This window comes from Felis catus, chromosome A1 (genome assembly GCF_018350175.1).
Source record: "Felis catus isolate Fca126 chromosome A1, F.catus_Fca126_mat1.0, whole genome shotgun sequence".
NCBI lineage: Eukaryota > Metazoa > Chordata > Mammalia > Carnivora > Felidae > Felis > Felis catus.
In genome coordinates, this window is record NC_058368.1 from 164,055,978 (window position 1) to 164,078,248 (window position 22,271).

At 37.0% G+C, this 22,271-nt stretch overlaps 1 long non-coding RNA gene across 1 annotated transcript in view; it reads left to right on the top strand.

The window, feature by feature from the left end:
* The window catches only part of LOC123379269, a 137,648-nt gene extending 131,166 nt beyond the window's left edge, over positions 1-6,482 (top strand). Inside the window, exon 5 of the long non-coding RNA XR_006583530.1 lies at positions 4,473-6,482. This is a non-coding gene — a long non-coding RNA (uncharacterized LOC123379269). The remainder of the gene's footprint in view (positions 1-4,472) is intronic.
* Positions 6,483-22,271: the final 15,789 nt, after the last annotated feature.

Sequence of the window (22,271 nt, forward strand, 5' to 3'; positions counted from 1 at the left end):
AATTTATTGATTTTATATCTTTGATCATATTTAATTCATTTTGTGATTATATGTTTAAGGAGTTTATAGTTTTAAATATTTTAATTACTGTAAACACAATTGAAATTATTACTGGTAAGGTACAATGCTTTCTTTTTCTATAAAATAAATCATCTATGAGAACCACTAACTGACACCATGCTGCATGCTATTAATATTATTTATGTAGCTCACAGCGTGGTCTTTTATCTGTAAGCACGCCAATAGCAAAACTTTTTTTTTTTAATTAGACAGTTTAAAATTTTTTTAAACCTTTACTTATTTTAGAGAGAGAGAGAGAGGGAGACAGAGTGCAAGCAGGGGAGGAACAGAGAGAGAGAGGGAGACACAGAATCCAAAGCAGGCTCCAGGCTCCAAGCTGTCAGCACAGAGCCAGATGCGGGGCTTGAACTCAAGAACCGCAAGATCATGATCTGAGCCAAAGTCAGATGCCCAACCGACTGAGCCACCCAGGTGCCTCTTAATTAGACAGGTTTAGAATGGAAAGTGTCTATTTTTGCTGAATAAAACAGGATAAACTGATGAGGCCTTTTTTTTATGTGTCAAAGTAGAAAAGCACTATTTGAAACCAAATAAAGTATACAAAGGTATACTTTACATCCACTTTAGTTTTGTCCCTTACCATGTCTTTGGAGATAAAGGTTATATGTAGAGTGTTTGTTGGGAGTCACTTACTAATATGAGTAGGAAGGTAATAGGTTAATTTTTGAGGTATCTTCAGATGTCACAGCTTCAAAATATGTGAATTTGCCGAAAATACTTGGTTTACTTGCAGACAGATTTCCTTTTAGGAATACATGTTTTTGTTGATACCAAGAGACATATGAGTTTACATTTATTTCCATATTCCCCTCTTTAATTGTGATGTGGCAAAAGGATAGAGATAATGTGTAATTGGAGGAAGCTAAAGTGAAGTAGAGAGGAACCAAGGATATTATTTAAAAAAATATAATTTCATTGATACTGGCAACAAAAAATAAAACTTCCTCTTGCCACTAGCATTGTTTTTATCACCAGCAATATTAGTAAAATAATCTTCCATATTAAACTCAAAAGAAGTGTCTCTGCTTTTGCATTTTATGTAATTGTGGAGAGGTTGTTTATAGACAAATAAGACTTTTTAAGCAGTGTCTATGTATAAGAAACTGTGAACGGTATTTCTTACATAATTTTATGCTCACAAAAGTCTTCCAGGTCTGTCACTACCCTTGTGCAGACTGTGAAATAGAAGTGCCAAGTAGTTAAGTAATATACTCTGGTTCAGATAATATATAGCAGATGTAGGTTTCAAACTCAGAGTTGTCTGGCTCCCATATTCATGATGTTGCCATTATATCTCTTTAATGAAAATGAGAAAGATGAATATGGAATACTGTGTATTTAGTAAAACATAAGTCCTGTGTTCTTGGAAAACTAGTTCTAAAGATAATTCCTGTATTAATACTCTTTTAATATTTGGAGCACTGTCTATATTTTAAACCTTCCAGGATAGATAGTTTAAAGAAAACAACACACTTTTATATTTGTAATTTTTAGAACATCAAAAATAAAACAAATGGTTGAATTATTTTTTAGTTGCACTCTGTAGAATATATACTAAAAAATTTGTGGTGACTGAAATACCTGTCATCGTGAGATGGTTGTCTTTCAGGATCTATAATTACATGTTTAATGTTCTTAAAATATGTAGACTAGTATCCTAGTTGCTTGTTGTTTCTAACATTATTAGTATTAATAACACTACTAGTTTCCAAAATTGGGAGACTTGACTGGATCAGTAAATAAGTTTGAGGATTACTGGACTCTTTCTCCAGCCTAAAGCATTTGATCCCATTTAGGTCATGGTTATCAATACCAGAAGGTGATTACAATATTCATTTTTGGGACCCCTGTGAACTTAGCAGTTATGAAGAAAAATTGATGGCATGTGTTTCTTAAATGTTTAAGGAGGAATTGGAGAACACAATAGTTCATGCCACAGCCCTTTACCACTGGCTTCTTAGAAATCTAGAGTTAAATTTATAGTACACGTTTGTTATAATTAAGTTCCATTCTTCGAAAAAAATGCTTTCTCATCTTTAAAAGATTTTTGTTTCTCTCCTGAAATCTATTAAAATTTTTTTAATGTTGATTCATTTTGAGAGAGAGAGAGAGAGAAAGAGAGAGAGCGTGCACATGCAAGTGAGAAGGGGCCGAGAGAGGGAGGGAGAGAGAGAAAATCACAAGCAGGCTCTTCACTGTCAGCGGGTAGCCTGACATGAGGCTCGATTTCATGAGCTGTGAGATCATGACCTGAGCTAAGATCAAGAGTTGGATGCTTAACCAATTGAGCCACCCAGGCTCAGGCGCCCCTGAGAATCTAATTTTATTGTTCTGTTCTCATAGGTACATTTTTTGGTAATATGCTTATAATTTAGATTGTGTCCAATTCTTTTTAGAAAGAACAAATATTCTCCTTCCACAGAATAATATAGCATTACCTTGTCAAATAAAAATAAAGGATAATTTCGTTGTTGAGTCTATAAGGCCAAGGAAACTTATGACTAGAGACATAATTTATTGAGTGTATTAGTGAAATTTATCATTGTCTTACCGTACTTCCTTGTAACAGTACTACCTTTCACAAAGTTGCCTAAAAGGGGTTGCCTTTGTAAACTTTCTTTGGAATATTACTGGCTAACTGCTTGAAAATTGTGAAATGGCGAACCACAAACTGTGTGCATGTTGAAAAGTTGATCTTCACAACTAAGAGGAAATAGTGGCTTTTGACTTAGTTATTCATTCCACACAGCAGTAGACTGGTGGTTCTTGTATAACACCAAACATTCTGAGGCGAGATTTGCTGTAATCACACAAACCAACAGGTTAAAACCTCAGAAATGACCTTTTAAAGGGCACGCATTCAATTTTGACAAAAATAATCAACAGCAGGCTTGAGGGTAAAAAATAAAAAATTTAAACCCTACAATTAGGTAGCTTATTTAAAAACACAGGATGAGAGGCACAGATGGTTCATATTAATAAAAGCAAACAAACAAAAGACTAAACACAGGAATATAAAATTAGCAATAGCCAGGGATGAACTACTTTAACAGACTGTTTCTAAAAATATATATCTGTTCATGGATGAGCATTGATTGGGAACTGGAAGTAAAACAGAAGTCTTTGCTTTAAAGAAGTTTACCCTCTAATAAGGGTGGTGGAGTTTATATCAGTTTTATAAATACATGTGCAAATGAAATTTTAACCTTTATTATAAAGTTATTTGTATAGAAGTATGAAAAAAGTTTTGAAAAAGATTTTGAAAAATCTCATGCATGGATGTGGATACAGGTATAAATTGTGCTTCTGTATGTTCCAAGAGCTCTGTTTTTCTCTCAATCTGTTCTTCTGCCAAATTATGTAAAATCAAAGCATAGAAAAGTGATACTTGCTTCCAAGAGTAATCACTGGATCCAGATAATTGAACTTACAATCAGGTTACATTTATGAACCAGTGAACCATCTACTATGTCTGCATGATACTTCATTAAAAGCTATGTGGGAGTGAGAAGATAGTGGTTTGGACAGGGGATGGGATGTTCATAAAAATAAGAATGGTTTCTGTCCTTAGGAATGTAGTAGTTTGAGGAATGTAGTAATTTGAGAATGTAGTAGTTTGAGTGGGGGAAAATATAGGAGAAGCATGAGTGAATGCTTGTATTCCATAAATTCATTCACTTTTCACTCTTTGTTCTTGGGCTTTTTCCTCCATTATATTTTTAAAATTATTTCCTTTCTCTTATTTCTCAGATAAGTATGGACTGAGCTCAGAGTGGTTTAAATGGAGGCAGTATATGGTTGCATTACGTATGGAGTGGCGTTTTAATTTTTCTTTTCTCTTGGCCTCAATTCTTGACTCGGTTTCTAGTCACACTTTTGTGACTGTTTCTGGTTGTGTGGGGAAATTGGAATTTGATACTTTTGCTTGTCTACAGGCTTGGAATTCTTGACTTTTCTTAATTTGAGGGCCTGAGCAAAGGAGGAGGAGAGGCCTTCTCAAATGCCAACTAACTCTGAACCTCGGTTTTATGAATGCCCTAGGCATTTGATTGTTGTCCTTCATAGATACTTTCTGTGATAGTGTGTGAGGCTGTCAATAGGAAGCTAATCTATTTGATCTCTTAAAGTGAATGGTTTCAAGGACACCTGCTTATATGGAGCACTATTCTATATCAAATTGCTTTTATTAAGTTATTTTATAGATTGAAAAACTGAGTAGCATAAAAAGTTTAGTGACTTTACAGCACCGCTCAGCAAGTCATTGTCAAGATAATGCAGACTCCTGAAACTGAATGTAAAGCCTAACAATCAGGTAATTGTATACGTGCATTTTTTTGCCCAGGCCTCTTATGGGTTCCATTATATTTTTTGTGGTGGCTTGTTTCTTTCAGCTGGCCATACATGAAAAGCACGAGCTCTCAGAAGCAGTAACTCTGGGAGTGGCACCATTGGCAGCATCTGGCTCATCACTGACCTGGAGACTCTGGCTCTGTATAGCAGCCCATCTACACAAACACACCTATGATTGACCCACAAAATGAACTCACTCCATGAGTGAGACTGAATGACTTGAATGGGCCCGGGGTAGTAACGTGTGCACAGAAATCTCTAACGTATTTTTCTTTTTTGAAGCTGTGAACACCACTTGTCATAATAAAGAATTTTCTTTTCATTTGCAAGATTTCTCTCTGCCTCTGACTTCTCCATGTTTCCTCTCTGCTACATTAGCCCTGAATGAGCTGTAAATGGGATAATGTGGAGCATGGGAAGGATAAGATGTTCAAGGCGAGCAAGGCAGGGAGGGGATGATTCTTTTCACAGCTGATCTTCTAATGACTTGTTCAGTCTTCCAGGTGGCTGGCCCCGTCATCAGTACTAGCACTTTAGACAGTGTACCCTTCCAGCTACTAGTATCTTTGTCATACCTACAGTTGCATCCAATGCCAGTCTGACAGGGCAGTGTTGCCGGAATTTTTCTAATCTCAGGTACAAAAGCAAAGCAAAACAGTTATATGATAAATGGATCAGAGCCATCTCCTATCTCTCCTTGGAAGGGAGTACTTATTTTTCTTTATTCCTCGGACAAATAAGGGTGAAATAAGGCAGGCTTGTCGTGGGGAACGAGATGAATCAAAGAATTTCCTTACGTTTCGATCAATACCAAATGCTTTGACATATGTTTTCCACTGGGAGGGTGGAACTGGGGTTGTCATAGAGTAATTAGAGGCTGGTGTACTGAGCATTGTTTATGCCCTTCAACCAAATACCACAAGTAGTAAGCCTTTTTGTGTGTCTGTCTGGCAGGGTTTTTCCTTCCTGGGGGTGATGGAGAAATGTCTACAGATGTTTTCTACAGATGTCTCCCAGTGGGGGCTCCCTTTTACTGATGGCTTTCTTGTCACCTGCTTCCTTTCTTCCTTCTCAAATCTTTCCATTTCCTTCCAGTGAGCTTTTTGCTGCTGTCCTGTCTCTCATGCCTGCCTCCTGGATCCCTTGCGTCTGACTTAGCTTTGCCCCCTCTTCTTCCTTGCACCTGCAATGTGGCAAGAAGACTGACTGTTCTTTTCCAGATCTCTTGTCAAAACTCCTTTTTGGAAAATGTTTTCAGTAGAGTATCACAGTCAGTGCATTTCTGAAAATTAATAGTTGGGTATTCAAAAGGAGAAAAAATATATACACGCATATGTAAAATAAAAATAGTGTCTTTAAACTATGCACTAATTGTGAACCATATACTGCACTCAGTGTGTTCACTTAATAAATATTTGCTGACTTAAAGGGCCTGCAAATCTAGATTTGGAAAGAAATTTTCCTGACCTACAATAAAACAGTATATGAAAAAGTAAATAAATATGTTACTAAAAATCAAAAGTTGGTCCATCAGGGTTGAAGCTGTATTTTGTCCTACAAATATGATTACCACTAGACACATTACTATTATACTAGGAAGAATAGGAAAGTCCAATTAAAAAAAAAAGAACAGCTGGTGGGTCAGATAAGTTATCTTGTCAATAGTTAGATTTTTTAAAGTATTTTGCAAAAAAATAATATATAGTATATAGTATTTTAAATTTGTTTAGATCCCCTGGAAAACTATTTTTCTTTTACTTCTTTGTATTTTTATTTCTCCTGTAGGTTTTTCTGCAAAAGGTACTGTTTTGCCATTCATTATCCTCATATTATTGCTAACTTCTATTCCCTAATATTTCTATAATTCCAGTCAAATTGTACAGGCCCAGAGTTTAAACAAATGTTTTTAAAACGGTAATTTATATTACTTTTTGTGGTCAAATGTGAATACATAACAAAGATTTATCATTTATTGTTTTTATTCTTTTAAAAAAAATTTATGTTTATTTAGTTTTTGAGAGAGAGAGAGCATGAGTGGCGGAGGGGCACAGACAGGGGGAGACAAGAATCCGAAGCAGGCTCCAGGCTCTGAGCTGTCAGCACAGAGCCCAATGCAGGGCTCGAACTCATGGACCGTGAGATCATGACCTGAGCCAAAGTCAGACGCTCAACTGACTAAGCCAGCCAGGCACCCCATTTTTATTCTTTTAGTAGGTGACATATAGGTCACACTGATACCCCTTGGAAAGCATTTACCTGTAATTGTTGTGTATCCTATCTTTCCAACTCTAACTAGTTTTAGAGCCTAAAAAGATAGGAAAGGTATGTACCTTGCTAAAGACAAGAGAGGCACACACTCAGCTGGAGGACGAGTTTGTACAGATGTGGAAACTGTGTTCCGTCGTGGCTGTCACAATTGAGAATCAATTCTTTAGAAAGGGAGTGCTCTGGAGCAATCTAAAAGTGCGTCATCAGCTTCTTAGAAATAATTAAAACTGGAAGCAGAGAAGAGATGAAATGGGGTGACGAGAACAGGGAGTAAAAACAAATGCCAAACTTGGAGGCGTTAAAATCATACTCTAAGTGTATTTTTCCTTTGGGTTCTCATTTTTGTTAGGAGACATTGTCTTCTTAATGGTAATAAACTGATCAATATCTTTAGCTCTAATTTTTATCCTGGGTTAAATTTATAACCATGAATGCAAATCAGAGTTGTTTAGAAAATATTCTAGGTGTGGAACCATTCTTTTGCTTCTTGTATTTTTCTGTTAGAGTCTGTGGGGAATGACTGAATTTGGGAACCCTGTGGATACCTAACCATTTTATTTGCCATGATATTTGAAAATAGGTTACTAAAGACAATATGTTGCTAAATTCTCACTGTAAACCAGCAAGAATTCTTCCATTTGCCTTTTTGATGCCTGAGGACAGAAGAGAAGCAAAGATGATTCACAGTATGTTCTGTACCCAGATTTTTTTTTTTTGCACAAATACTTAGCTACTTAATTGGGTGCCTTCATCTAGGAAGGAGAAATTAGTACATTTTATTTTTAAAAAAGTATACACCAAGGGCAAACAAAGCTTTAATGAAAATTCATTAAAACATTTTAAAAAGTACTTTTTAAAAAGTATATTTTAAAGAAGATAATTTAAAAGTCCTTTGGTGGAAATGTGCTCATTTTCAGACATAGGCACCTCTCTGGCATCGTTACACGAACACTAAAGAACAATTAGGGCCACTTAAACCACAAAGGGGAACAGAGACTTCAGCTGAAAACAATGAGTAAGTCTCCCTACTGTGGGGAGTTTTTTTGTTTTTTCGTTTTTTTTTTTTTTTAATTCAGATCTTTTCCTGCTTTCTAAGGTGGTAAACAAAGTTTCAAAGTTATCCTTCCCATGAGGCAGGTGACCCAGTTCAGTAACATTGTAAATATAATGGTAACTGTTCTGATATTGCTAGTGAGAGAGTCCTTATGAGAGAGTCCTTATCTATGGAATGCTCATAGTAGGATGTCCTTGTTTTAAGATAGCCAAAGGTCTAGGGGCCTGGGTGGCTCAGTTGGTTTAGCATCTTGGTTTCACCTCAGGTCACGATCTCACATTTCATGAGTTCCAGCCCCACTTCAGGCTCTGTGCTGACGGCATGGATCCTGCTTTGATTCTCTCTTCCTCTCTCTCTCTAACCCCTCCTCTGCCCTTTCATTCTCTCTCTCTCTCTCTCTCAAAATAAATAAGTAAACTTTAAAAAAAAAGATTGCCAAAGGTCAAAAAGCCTAGAATCTGAACATTTATGAGACATCCTGTCTGGGAACTTATCTATTACTGTGGGCCAGAAAGTTTGTTGTATACAGAAGGGAAGGGCTTATAGAATTATGTGGGATATCCCAGAGCCCTCCCAGCTTCAGCTTTGCCTCTTGATTCTGGGTAGTATATCTGATTCATGTGAATCTCATTTGACAATCTAAACCTTTTTGTCAGCCCCAAAATAGCTTCATTGTATAAGAGAATTCAATTGGGCAACGTACAATAATTTTACATATGTGATCTCACTGGATTGTCACAAGAACCAAGTCATGGCTCTCATCTTTCAGAGGAAATAACAAGCTCAGAGAGGTCACTAGCTTGCCTTAAATTACACGTGAAGTGTAGAGCCTGGCACTATGCTAGATCCCTTGCAGGCAAATGAAAAATATAAAACCTAGTCTCTGTTTTGCTGCATTAATCCTCTGTGTTTCATACAAATGATATTCCCAGTCACTGCAAATAATACATTAGATTTTTACTAAAAAGAAACATGAGTATAAGTTTGCAGCAGTAGTAGGGTAAAAGCTATTTAAATCTGCATGTAAAAAAGGCTGTTAAGGAGGGGATTTAACTGGAGAGGAGACGGAGAAGACTCTGTAATTTCAGGGTATTTGAGAGAATCTGAACTTTGAGTAGCTGGGATAAAGACTAACAAAAGAGTAGCCAACTTAACGTATATTCTGAGATGTGTGAGGAAGTAGAAGTGTTTAAATGGATGTTAGAAATCATTTCATGCCATCTACTCTGGTAGGGATGTAAATCTTAGTCGACAAAATCGGGTGTGCTGGAAATGTAACTTTACTTTTTATTACTTCTTTTAACCTACTCTAGCCTCTTTTTCACTGGGTAATAGAAAAATCTAAGTGAAGCCACAGCTCTGATCCCTTCCCCGAAGAGAGTTGAAGTTCTAGGGGGCTTTGAAGAGCCCAGGCAATGCAGTGATACTGGAATACCCTTGGGTTCTTGATACGTGCTGAGCTCTACATCAACTTATTGGGGTACTGGACTTTGCATTTTTTTTTCTTTTTTTTTTCTTTTTTTTTCTTTTCTTTTTTTTTTTTTTTTTTTTTTTTGAGATCATTGCTGTGCCTTGCCTTGACTTTTGGCTAAGAGACCTCTTACAATGTGCTTAGGACTCACTCTCATTTGTTCTATCATTGCATTGTCCTAGTGAACGGCAGAAACTGCAAGCTGGTCTCAGGCCCATTGTTTTATTTATTTATTTATTTATTTATTTAATTTTAGCTCATAATTCTTTTTTTAATTTTAGGGAGAGCATGCAAGTTGGGGAGAGGGGACAGAGGGAGAAAGAGAAAGAGAGAGAGAGAGAAAGAGAGAGTGAATTCTAAGCAGGCTCCAAGCTGAGCATGGAGTGATGTGGGGCTCAATCTCAAGCTCATGACCATGAGATCATGCATAGGCCCATTGTTTTAAACTCACCATGCAGCCACTGCTCCACTGTCATGTCCAATGTGCTGGGAAATTCGGGGTCTACCCACCTCCTTGGGCTCTACTGGGCGGTGATATAGTTTCCCTTTGATCTGAACTCCCCCACAAGTCTTTGGAATTGTTTGCTCCTAATACAGCCTCTTGGTCTAAGACAAGAGTCATGCAAGGGCATGCGAGGGCAAGTCATACAAGGGCATGGTTAGTTCATGGCAGACTTTTCTTCAGGGCACATCACTATCTAAACTGTGTTTGCTTCACTTCTGAATGTAAGTAGAAAGTTTTCCTTTATATCTGTATAGTTTGTATTCTGGAAACCCCGTTGGCCCTAGGTTTTAGATACTTAAAAGCTTTTTCTGTGTTCTCTTGCTGTCCTAAACTTTTCAGAGATGCCAAGTGTTTAGCTGCCTAAATGGGAAACGTTTTATGAAGTAACAGGAGGGGCACCTGGGTGGCTCAGTCTGTTAAGCTCTGACTTCCGCTCAGGTCACGATCTCACTGTTTGTGAGTTTGAGCCTCTGCATTGGGCTTGCGCTAGCAGCGTGGATTCTCGCTGAAGCAGAGCCAAGACTATTAGGTAGGTGGTCCACCTTTTCTTCCTTCCATGATGCCATAGCACAAGGACAAGAGAGGAGTGTTCTACCAACAATAATAACGCCAACTTTTATTTAAGGCTTACTCAGCTGGGAACTCCTCTAATATGCGTTTATAAACCATCTCATGAATCCTCGCAAATCTATGAGGTGTATATATTTTATTCATTTTACAGATGAGGGAGCAAAGAGGAACAATAGCCTATGCAAAGAGAGACAATAACAGCTACCTCCTAAGGTATTATATTTCAGTGGTTCATAGGCAAGATGATTGTATTAGTTATAAGTTGCTTCAGTTTAGCAACTGAAATCAGTAAACATCTTACATTGTTTCCGTTTGTCAGAGATTAGGAGCAATTTAGCTAGGTGGTTCTGGCTAAGGGTTTTTCACGAAATTGCACTTATTGTGTAGGCTCCGTCTACATCACCTGAAAGCTTGAGAGGTGCTGTTGAACCTCCTTCCGGTGAGGGTCACTCACATGCCTGCTAAGTGTTCTGGCTATTGGCAGGAGGCCTCAGTTCTTTGCCATAATAGACCTCTCCACAGAGTTGCTTGAGTTTCCTCATGATATGGTAGTTGGCTTCCAGAGAGAGTGATGAGAGAGATAGAGAGGAAGAGGTGCTGCAATAATTTTTATGCCTTAGACTTGGAAGTCACACTCTGTCACTCCTTTCATATTTACCTATTAATATGTTAATTTTATTTCATTTGTTAGAAGTCAAACATTAAATCCAGCTTATAGTCAAGGGCAGGACACTTAGTCTCCACATTTTGAAGGGAGACTAGGTAGGCACATTTTAAAAGCACCATAGTGGACCTTCCACATTCATCATGAATGTTGTCATTTAGTTCAGTTTGACTTCTAACTTGCTTTTCACATATGTGTGAAAAAATAGTGTTTCTATAAAGAAACATATCCAAGACCTTATTAGGAAGAATGTGTTGTATATCATCAAATCTGCCCATACTTTGTGCTAGTGCTGTGGTATAAAATGATCGTAGCTTTGGGGCTCCTGGGTGGTTAAGTCGGTTGGTCATTGGACTCTTGATTTCACCTCAGGTCATGATCTCATCGTTGTGGGATAGAGCCCCACATTGGGCTCTGCGTTAGCAGGGTGGAGGCTGCTTGGGATTTTGCTCTACTCTTCTCTTGCTCATGTTCTCTCTCTTTCAAAATAAATAAATAAACTTAAAAAAATGATCATAACTTTTATGTGTACTATATGGTGCTTAGGAAGTAAATTTTTAATTTGTAAAGTTGTTAGTTTCCTTTGCTTTTATTTATGGCTATCTTTTATGAGATTTCCATTGTTCCCTTTGATATATTGAAGTCAGTCTCTGTGGTACATTTATCATTCTTAGGTTACATTTCTAGGTAAAATGCAGTTTATAGGCTCTGGCTCTACACACATAGGTTCAAATCCCAGCCTCACCACTTAGGAGATTTGTGATCTTGAATATGTTAATAAGTCTAAGCCTCAGTTTCCTTCTCTATAAAATGGTGCTAATAATGGTACACATGAAAGATTATGCTGATTAAATGACGTAACTGCATATATGTCGTTCAGCCCAGGGCTTGATACATAAGTGCTCAATGTGGGTTATTGTGTTGTCACTGCTGTTGTTTTTTTAATTATCTCCTAACAGAACTAGCAGCATAATACCTGCCAAAAGACATACTAATTAAAAAACAAACTTTTTTTCTGAGCAACAAATGATATGAAACTATCAATTTCTTTCTCATGGCATCACGATATTTAGAAAGCGCTTCCTCTTTAAGAATGAAGCTTTAAACCTATCAGTTGTCAAGCACCTGATTTTCAAGCACCTGACTTTCAAAAAAATTTTTTTATTTCTATTCCCATGGGATCAGGCCGGATGACTTAATTGATTTCCCTACTTCCTGGTAAGGTCAACTGGTTAATGATGGTAAAACACTTAATTGTGGTAGAGTCACAGGTCAAACTTCCCAGGTCATTCCAGTTCTACTGAGAATTCATCTTTTGTTTTCTCTTTTCAGCCTTGTTCTCCGGTAAGTCAGATCTCAGATGATTGTGTTATCAATCACTGTGGCAACATTTACTCTATATGCCCAATAATATGCTCAGCAAATCATGTACATTCTTTTCATGATGCAGTTCTATAACTGTTTTCATTGCACATGATAAGCAAAGCAAAATGCAAGTTTCTGAGCTGGGAAGTGGAATGTACCAAGACATGGAATTGATTCTCTTTTGTAAATTCAGGAACTAGTCAAAATACTTAGTTCATGGGCTTTTAAAGACTATGATTCTTGGATTGAATCCCTGGAAAAGTAAATAATTTATCTGAATTCAAATGAGTGTGTGCTATCCCTTCTTATTATGAACATCATCACTATTTAATGATAACATTGGAATATTCTGTTGCATAGAAAGCAATGAATCATCGAGCTATCTATGAAGGCAGGGTATGATAGATGTGACAATCCACATAAGATTCTGTAAGGTAATTTGGCTTCAATTTGCCTAGACCAGCCCAGTTCAATGCTTAAAACTATATATCCCTTCAGCATATAAATGGTATTTTGTCCAAGGTAGGCTATGGAACTTTTTCCATATAGGCTGTTTTTCCAGAGAAAGTAGTGGGAGAGAAGAAGATACTTAAAACGTTTTTCTTTCGGTTGTTTTCTAGAGATTCTCAATTCTGGGTGTGCATCAGAATCGTCTATGGGGTTTTAAAATATCCAGATACAGAGGCTCCAACCTAGGCTTAATGTGTCCAAAACATAGGGGTTAGGAACAGAGATGTATCAATTTAAAAGTGTCCATTGTTAATTTTAATGTACTTTTAGATTTGACAGTTATCACATACATTGAAGTTTTATTTGGAAAAATATACCAGGAGTCACTTTGCAATTTCCTTTTACTAAAAGCATAGAGTAGGAATTGATATTCTATCTAGTATGCAGTAAACATGTTCTGTCATGGGTAGAGATTTTGCAGAGTTTCCAAGCCAGTGTTGAAGAAAATAAGGAAATGAGGAAGTGACAATAGGGAACCTCTCTGTTCGCATAGCTTGGATTAGAGGCATTACTGGTGAAAGTTCTGTTCTTATAGGAAATCTTATCAATTTTGAGCCATGTTTCAACTTTATTTTTGATGAACTAACATTTCAAAATTATTTTTCTCATATTTGATTTTATAGACTTCATTGACTTGAGATTCAAAATAAGGTTACATAATGATTGTGTTTTTGTGACAACTAAACTTCCTGTATAAAATCTATTGGGTTCTATAATCTTGCAGAGATCATTTACTAATTTCAAGGTTTAAAGTCTCAGAATGAATAATCTGTTACATTAATCTTACTATCACTTGTAAATTTCTTGAGGAGAGCTACTGTGTTTGGTTCACAATTCTGTATCTATTTATGTTTATTTTGCTCACTATTTTGGCTCTACCCCCAGTATCTGGCATAGTGGTTGGACCATGGTTGGAGATATTCATTTATATCTATTGAATGAATAAATTCTCCAAACCTGCTCAGTTTGTGCTGTATTATTCTACTTCTTATTGTCTGATCGAAATGTGTGACATATTTATTATGGTAGGTTTTTTTCTTTTTCTTTTTTTTCTTTTTTTTTTAATACCTGCTGTGACCATCTAGTACTTTTTGGAGCATGAAGAAACATTCCCACTGAGAGCATTCCCTCTGAGATATGGTTTTAAGGGTTGAACTTGAAACGTTAATCCATTTGTGTTCATGAGGTGGACAAATTCTTTACAACCATTGCCATCCTGCTCTTCATAGTTATGATTAGCCACTTTGCACTTATATTTTCTGGTGCCAGACTACATATGTATTACTCTGGAAAAACATTTTGGCTTTTGTGAAAGATGGCTTGGGAGAATTAAATATGTGTGAAGTGAATGAAAGTGACAATAAAAATTATTTTTAGAAAGATTGTCTTTGAAAACTAGTTTTCAAAGGCAATAAGAGACTTTTGTTCCTTTGTAGTTGTATATATGTGGCTTCTAATAATTTTTAGTGATTTTGCATATTTCATCCTGTTTGATACCATTTTTAATCCCCAGACAAGAAGGGGTCAACTTGAAACTTTGTACCTGGAAGATTAAACAATAGAGAAAGTGGGTGCCTGGGTAGATCAGTCGGTTAAGCGTCTAACTTTGACTCAGGTCATGATCTCATGGTTCGTGAGTTCAAGCCCTCCATTGGGCTCTGTGCTGACAGCTCAGAGCCTTGAGCCTGCTTTGGGTTCTGTGTCTCCCTCTCTCTCTCTGGCCCTCCCCAGCCTCTACTCTGTCTCTGTCTCTCTCTCTCAAATAAATAAAAACATTTTTAAAAAATTAAAAAAAAACAGTAGAGAAAGTGTTGTGGAATTTCTTATGACAGTTAATAGTTTTAATGATATCTATCATTTAATGAACTGTATAATGCATCAGCAGCTCTGCTGCTTGCTTTATAAATATCATTTTATTTAATTCTTAGAGAATCCAAAAAAGTAGGTATTGAAAGTAGTCAAACTGAGACTCACAGCAGTTATCTTGTTGAAGACCATGCTCTAAGTGGCACAGAGTCTGGGTTTGGCCTCAAGTCCATTGAAAAGTTCTTGTTCTTAATCACACTAACATGCTCTTAGGGGCTTGAATGCAACTTTCCTAATAATGAATTCTTATGCTCCTCATCATATCATGCTTTGTAGGCCCCGAATCAGTGAAGACCATGGAAATGTGTTGGCCACATTTATAAACTGTGGATTTGTTTTACTTAAACAAAATAAAGCATTATAAAATTTATACAATAATGAGTTAGATAACAAATTTCAGTATTGATACTGAAAAGTAATTATCATTTGATTGGATTTTACTGCTTTACTGCTTCCTCACGTGCAAAACAATAACCTGGCTATTGTTTACATTGAGATTTGTTTTATAAACTATAATTCTCAGAGAACAGATATTAATTCTGACAAAATAATATCTTTCCTCTATCCTAAGCATAACATTATTCACCAGCATACCCTAAAGAAATCCTATTGGATTATGGTGATATAAGTAGCTAGTACTTTAGAAAATCCATGGAAAGGTAAGCGATGGAAAGGCCAAATGGGCTGGTTTTGAGAAATATCCTTTATTTTTTTTTAACCAGTCCTCACCTTCACCTCTTACCCATTGCATGGCTGGATTTGCAGTGCTTCTGTTAATGTGCTGTTTCTCTTTGTCCAATTTACTGGCCAGATGACTGTGTCATAAAACCACCATCACCACCACCACTCCTGGTACTAATTAGCACCCCGTTTGTCAGCCTCAGTGCAGTGGTGAGGACTTGAGTGGTTATAAATACTGTAATACCTTTTCACCTGTGAAAGTAGCTCTTCCAAAGACAAAGAAGAAAGCACAGCAGGCAGGAAGCCTGCACTATTGGCACCTGAGCTGTTCCTTTCTCTGGACAATTTCAAGCTTTAACATCTGTTCTAAACACTACATTTATTAAACTGAATAACAAAATACATTCATCTGTGTATAATAGTCCTCCCAGGGGATACAGAATGGGATTTCCCTCTTTTTAAAGAAAGTGAAACACAGTTGACAGAGTCTCAGGTCTGTTTAATGTCAAGAAAAGCAGCCTGGGAAATAGGAAAGGAACTTATTAGGAAAGATTTTTTCCCCTCTTTGACCGTGGTATGACTGCTGCTGAGGATACGCTTATGTGTATTCTCCTACAATTTTTAATTACTGGGTTTAATTGTTGGCAGGTGGGTAAGAGTTCTGTTACATGTAATGTTTAATTGTTTATCCTTTGCTCTTTGTTAGAAATTGAATGCATTAGTTTGAAAATGAGACTCAAGAGGTCTGTTGTGGTAATGTGTTCTTTTCCCTGCTAGAGGACAAAATAAACTCAGATTATAAAGTTCTGATTCTTGCAAGGTCAGAGACTTTCCTCACAAATAGAAATCACATGACTACCTATGCATATGTAGGTCACTTACTTTACATTCTTAATAAAAGTAAAAGATGGCAGGAAAATATAGCCATTTTTAGATGAATATAAAAGTCCTTTCTGAAACTAACATAGAGAGCATCAATAAATATTCCAACTTTCTCCCTTTATTATACAGTTAAGACTTACACCTTTACTCTCTTTCTCTCATCTTTCCTCCACTTTCTTCCTTTTCTCCTCAAGATTTCATCCAGATTCTGAATATACTTCCTTCCTTGACAACTCATTTAGAGCTCCCATCCTGTCAAGCCTCAATCTTCTATAGACCACAACCTCTATCAGGCTACAGGGCTTATAGGGAGGGAGTGGCTTTTAGAAAAGGGACTGGAAGAGCAGGACAGTCTATAGGGGTTCAGAGGCTATGAACATTCTAGGCTCTGAAAGGTGGTGAAGAGTTGGAGGTAGTGGAAGTAGCACTTAAGTGGTAGCAGTAAATTAGGGGAGAAGTGTTGGGGATAGGCCTGATGGAAGATGAAAAATAATGTATTTGGTGAACACTGGAAGAAAACATACTCTGGTAAGGTTTTGAAATGAAGAAGACAAGAAAAATAAGGTTCATTACTTCTTGATCTTGAGCAATGTCTCTAGTGTGCCTGGGTTGATTATCACATTATCTGCAAATACACTGTTTCTCTTTGTGATCCATACGCTATTGTACATTTATGTCACATGCATAATACTGACTTACCTATCCAGGTGGCAAATGGGAGCTTGATCCTTTGTAAAAGCACAACTGTGGTGTGAAATGCAGCAAAAATACTGACTGGTAGGAATTGCAACTTTGAGTTTGACAAAAAAAAGTCTTTTATTTAACCAAGTTAAGCAAAAAGGTACTCTATTTCACTTACAAAGAACTTTATGGATTTTATGAATCCAATAGGGAGGTCCAGTTTGCCGGCTACAGACTTAATTGCTAACCTATTGTAAAGTGGATTTTTTTGGTTGTTGTTATTCATAGATGCAGGAAAAAACTTGGATTATTCTTCTTAGATGTAGATCTTCCTCTGTCAGACCCATGATAATCATTAATTCACATTCTCACACAGTTCCTCCTATTCATTTTTAAATGCCTCAGTGTGATTCTTTGATATCTGCCTATATCTTTAAAGACCATCTGTAATTGACCTTTAGTTTAAGACATTTTTTATTGAATTTTCATTAAGAGATGTGAGGATTTAGGTGTTTTCATTTTTTTTTAAGTAGGCTTCATGACCAATGCAGCCATGACTCTGAGATCATGACCTAAGCTGAGATCAAGAGTTGGATGCTTAACTGACTGAACCACTAAGGCACCTCAAGGATTTGGTTTTATTTCACCTGCTATAGATGTATGTTTCACAGTGATGTGTTTCTTTGAGGTGGGCATTCAGCTGGGCATGAATTAGAAATTCTCTTTCTTCAGCTCTGGGAAAATTGCCTGATTAATTTCGTAAATGATTTTCTCCTTTCTGTTTTTTTCTGGCATTTCCATTATTTGGATTTTAATGATAGTTTTTGAGGTTTTCTTCATCTGGAATAGTCTGTTTCTTTCTATTTTTTTTTTAACAATATGATTTTACTCATCTTCATGTTAGAGACTTTCCAGAGATGTCTGTTCACATTTACAAGGTGAGGTGGAGAGCAAAGACCACAGGAAAAAAAGTTAAATTTGACAATTCCATTGACAAGTCCTTGAGACAGGCAGAGTGACACTCCTTGAAGAACTCAACTGCCTCGAAGTTAATACTTTGCTCAGGGCAAAAGGCAATCTTACCTTCACATTAGCCTGACCTCCAGGATCCTGTAAGTCTCTTTTAACATATAAAAATCCCCTTGGAAACTTCCTTTATCCCTACCTGCCTCCCCCAAGGTATATGCTAGCAATCATCCTTTAAGCATGTGGGCCACTGATAGACAGCGGAAGGGTCTCATGACAAAGGTTTTAGAATACTAGACAGTAGTAAATAACATTTTCCCAACAACAGCTAGCCCCTCGAGGTCCTAGAAACCTTGTTTATAAATTCCTTAGAGACTTATACTATCCCTAACCCCCTCCCGACTTGAAAGTATATGATCAGTCATTCCTCATAATCCCAGTGCAGCTCTTCTCACCCATGGGTCCTGTCCCTGTGCTTTAATAAAACCACTCTTTTTTGCATCAAAGATTCCTCAAGAATTCTTTGTTGGCTGTTCACTCCCAAACCCCAACACTTCACATCACAAGATGCTAAAATGTTGATTGGCTGTTCTGAATATTTAGCTGGAACTTATCAATTGTGCATTTAAGGTGGGCTCGGATGGGCTATTTTCTCTAGGAACCCTGATACCAGTATTTTTAAATCTTTTCCTACGGGATGGCTGGACTCCTAAGATGAGTATCATCCAGCCATCTTCCTGAAAGGTATTAGCCTGGCTGCTAGATTCTGGAATCCAGCTGAGAGAGGAGTCCTGCAGGTGACAGGTAGGGCAGAATGTTATATTCATTTATTGCTCCTATTTCCAGTAGAGTCTTGCTGTCAACCGTGCCTGTAAACTCAAAATTTAAAGATTCTCTTCTTCGCCCTCTGTGAAAATAAACTTCCAGTCTTTTGCAGGGATGAGGAGTTCTTTGGCTGCGCAGTGTGGGAGAGAGGGCAGTACTCTCACTGCTTCTAATGCAGATTTCAACCAACCTTTCTTTCTTTAGCTCTTCTTTCAGCCCGCTTTCAGCGGTAACTAGGTGTAACCAAATTCAAGGGGTTCATTGCTTGGGGAGCATCAAATTGAATACAATTCAAGGAAGTGCTGAAAGCAAAGAGACTTTTTATTACTTGTTACAAGTAAGAAGACAAGGAGATAGTCTTTGAGAGCAAAGCACTCTCTCCCTGTTGGGTTAATACAGGAAGCTTTTATTCATTGTATTAGGGGGTGGGGACAGGAAGCTTGCATAGGCACTTCTGATTCTTTTGCACATGTGAACATGCTTGTGCATACATGGTACGTTCAAAAAAGGGTGGAAAACTCTGCCCATAAGAGGAGATCTTAGTATTATAATGAGCTAAGGGTAACAAGGTCAGCTCAGGGAGCTTTGGTGTAAGCCCTCAGATTCTCTGACTTAAGGTGGCTTACATAAGGGGCTGTCACATGAGATAAACTTACCAAGGGGCCATCCAGTGAAACAGCTAGTCTCCTTGTCTAGAAGTGTTGGTTCTCCAAAAACAAAACACATTCCTTCCCTGCTTTTGTCCCTTCCCCTCCTCCCTTCAGTTCAAAGGTTTCAACCCTCTTATTTGGGTTACTTCCCATTGCATCCTAGCTAACATAGGGAGGGGTTCCAATTCCTGAGTTTCTGTGGATTCTGAGTGTGATTTTCTTCTTTCCTTACTGTATGGCCAGCTTAGGATCTAGTTTATCATAATTCAGTTACAACTCATCCATCTACTTTCCAGCTTCAAAATGTCATTGCTGCCATCTTCTCTTATTTCTTTTTTTTCTTCTGAGTGTACACCTTTAAATATCACTTTATTATCATTTTAATGGGATTCCAAGAAGGAGCAAGAATAAAAGCAAATATTCTGAGAACTTTACCTGGAAGGTGAAAATTCTTTTAACAGTACTATTCCTCTCTGAAATATTTATTTTCTCTCAATTGGGCCAATATTTGATGTATTGTTCTCAGAATATTAGTGGAAATATTCCCTCCCATGCTGGACAATAAGAAAAAATGTCTTAAAAAATTTACAAATGTAGCTGAGCCTCTTTACATTGCTGGTTATGCAATATCCACCTAACCTCAAACTGTTACCCTAGACATGTGTGTTGTACATATTTTGACTGACTACTTTGCAGTAGGATTAAAAGACAAGGTGAGTTGCTTTTAAGATAGTTCTGACGAAGCTAAGAAATTCTAGCATATAGAATCAAGTGTGCTGAAGTGATAATTGCCAACAGCTCAAGAGGAAAAAGAAATACTTTGGATCTTCAACATCCTGGCATAAAAAGTACCCATAGTACACACAAATCAGTAGTAACACATTATTCTTGAAATGAGATTTTATTTAATGAATGACAACAAGAATTTAATCCCTGCATTTCATTGAAAAAATGTTTCATCCTTTTGAATACATTAGGTATGTTTTTCTTCTTAATTTGTGACTCTAAAAAGATTTTGCAGCCGTAGAACAGCTGCCAATGTTGTGAATTATGACATACACTAATTAGAGTTGCACTATTTAAAAGGGAAAGAAAAGAAATGTGCAAGCACCTTTAAGGTATTAAATTGTTCAAAAAGGCATACTTGTTACTCCCAAATGTGGGTAAAACGTCATAAAACACTACCTAAAGTTATAATCTGTTTGGTTACTTTGGAAAGGAATTTGTGAGTGCTTTAAACAAGGCATTTTTAAATTTTGTTTGCAAGATGTTTCTCGATCATGGCTGCTCTTTACTAATTTTTGTGTGTAATATGTGTGTGTGGGAATTAGTGATACTTGAGAGATTAGAGCCTGTTTGAAGACATGCAAGAATCATACTTTCAGGAATTGATGTTAAAACAGCCTGGAAACTCCTGATACTTATGGTACTCAAGAATTACTTTCAACATTTTAGAATTCTGAGCCAATATATCTATGCAGGAAAACAATCAGTCTTTGAGTTTGTCTTTCCCTTGCCTTATCCTTAGCCTACTTGGTTCAGGAGAGCAAAATGCCTCTTTGTTGATCTAGATGAATTGACTGATATAAGTTAATCAAAGCAGCAGTTCTTCTGCTTAAGACAATTCCAAAACGAAAAGAGCTTAATTTCACCTCCTGTAGCACCTCCTGTAGTTGGATCATAACAGAGAACCAAGAAATGAATGAATAAGGTTTGTGGGTTGCCAACTTTTAGGCCCATGTACTAAATAAAACTCATGAACTGTACTCATAGGAAAGCTTCTTGGATCTTTTTATAGCAATTAAGTTTCTATTATAAAAGTCCAATAGGTTATTTTCTACCCCACTAATATTATTTCAAAAATATTTTAAAGTCTATTTATTTATTTATTTATTTATTTACTTATTTATTTATTTAGAGAATCCCAAGCAGGCTCCACACTGTCAACATAGAGACTGACGCAGGGCTCCATACGACATGAATGGTGAGATCATGACCTAAGCCTAAATCAAGAGTCTAACTTGTAACCAACTGAGCCACCCGGGTGCCCCTATTTCAAAAATATTTTAAAAGAAGCAGAAAGGATGGTGGAGAGCTAGATGCCGGCAAGCTGAAGGGACAGTTACTGTAGGTGAGAGAGGAAATAGGCTGATAAACCCCTAAGACTCCTGAGGACAGCACTGCACAACTCGGAACAACAATGATGATAATGAAAATGATAGTCATTGTAATGGCTTTAATATCCTGAGTGGTTTCTAAGGGAGAGGATTTGCTTTATATAAACTTTCACCCTTGATATTTATGATAAATCTCTGAAATACATATTGTTTTCCTTATTTTCATAAATGATATAACAGGTACCAGGAGTTTAAGTCATTTGCATGGGGTTACACAATTAATGATGCAGAGGCAGATCCTAGAGCTGAGTTATGCTCTACTAAATAGCTTTCATTTGATGGCTCTTGGTCATCAATAAAATGTTAAATTGTGTTCAGGATTTTTGGTTAAGAAGATAAAGAATACAGTAGCATGATTGGAGGGATAAGTGTCAGTTTTCTAGAAGAAAACTCATTCCCTTTTATCTAATTGCACATATATGTGAGGGACAACTAAACAAGGTGCAGTGACAAACTTCTCCAGGGTAAGGGAGGAAATGGTAGAAGTGCATTTATTATGGATGTTAGTCAAATCAGCAGGGTCTGATGAATGACATTTGGGATGCCTGAGACAAGGGTGGATACTGCTGTGAAGCCATTAGGGGCTGTTAGTGAGGATTTATTTGAGGATGGCAAAGGCTTTGAAATTTGTGCAAGGGAACATTTGTTTGTAGAAGAAAAAGCAATCTTGTCAACATAGATGAATAGAATAAATTTCAAAAATAG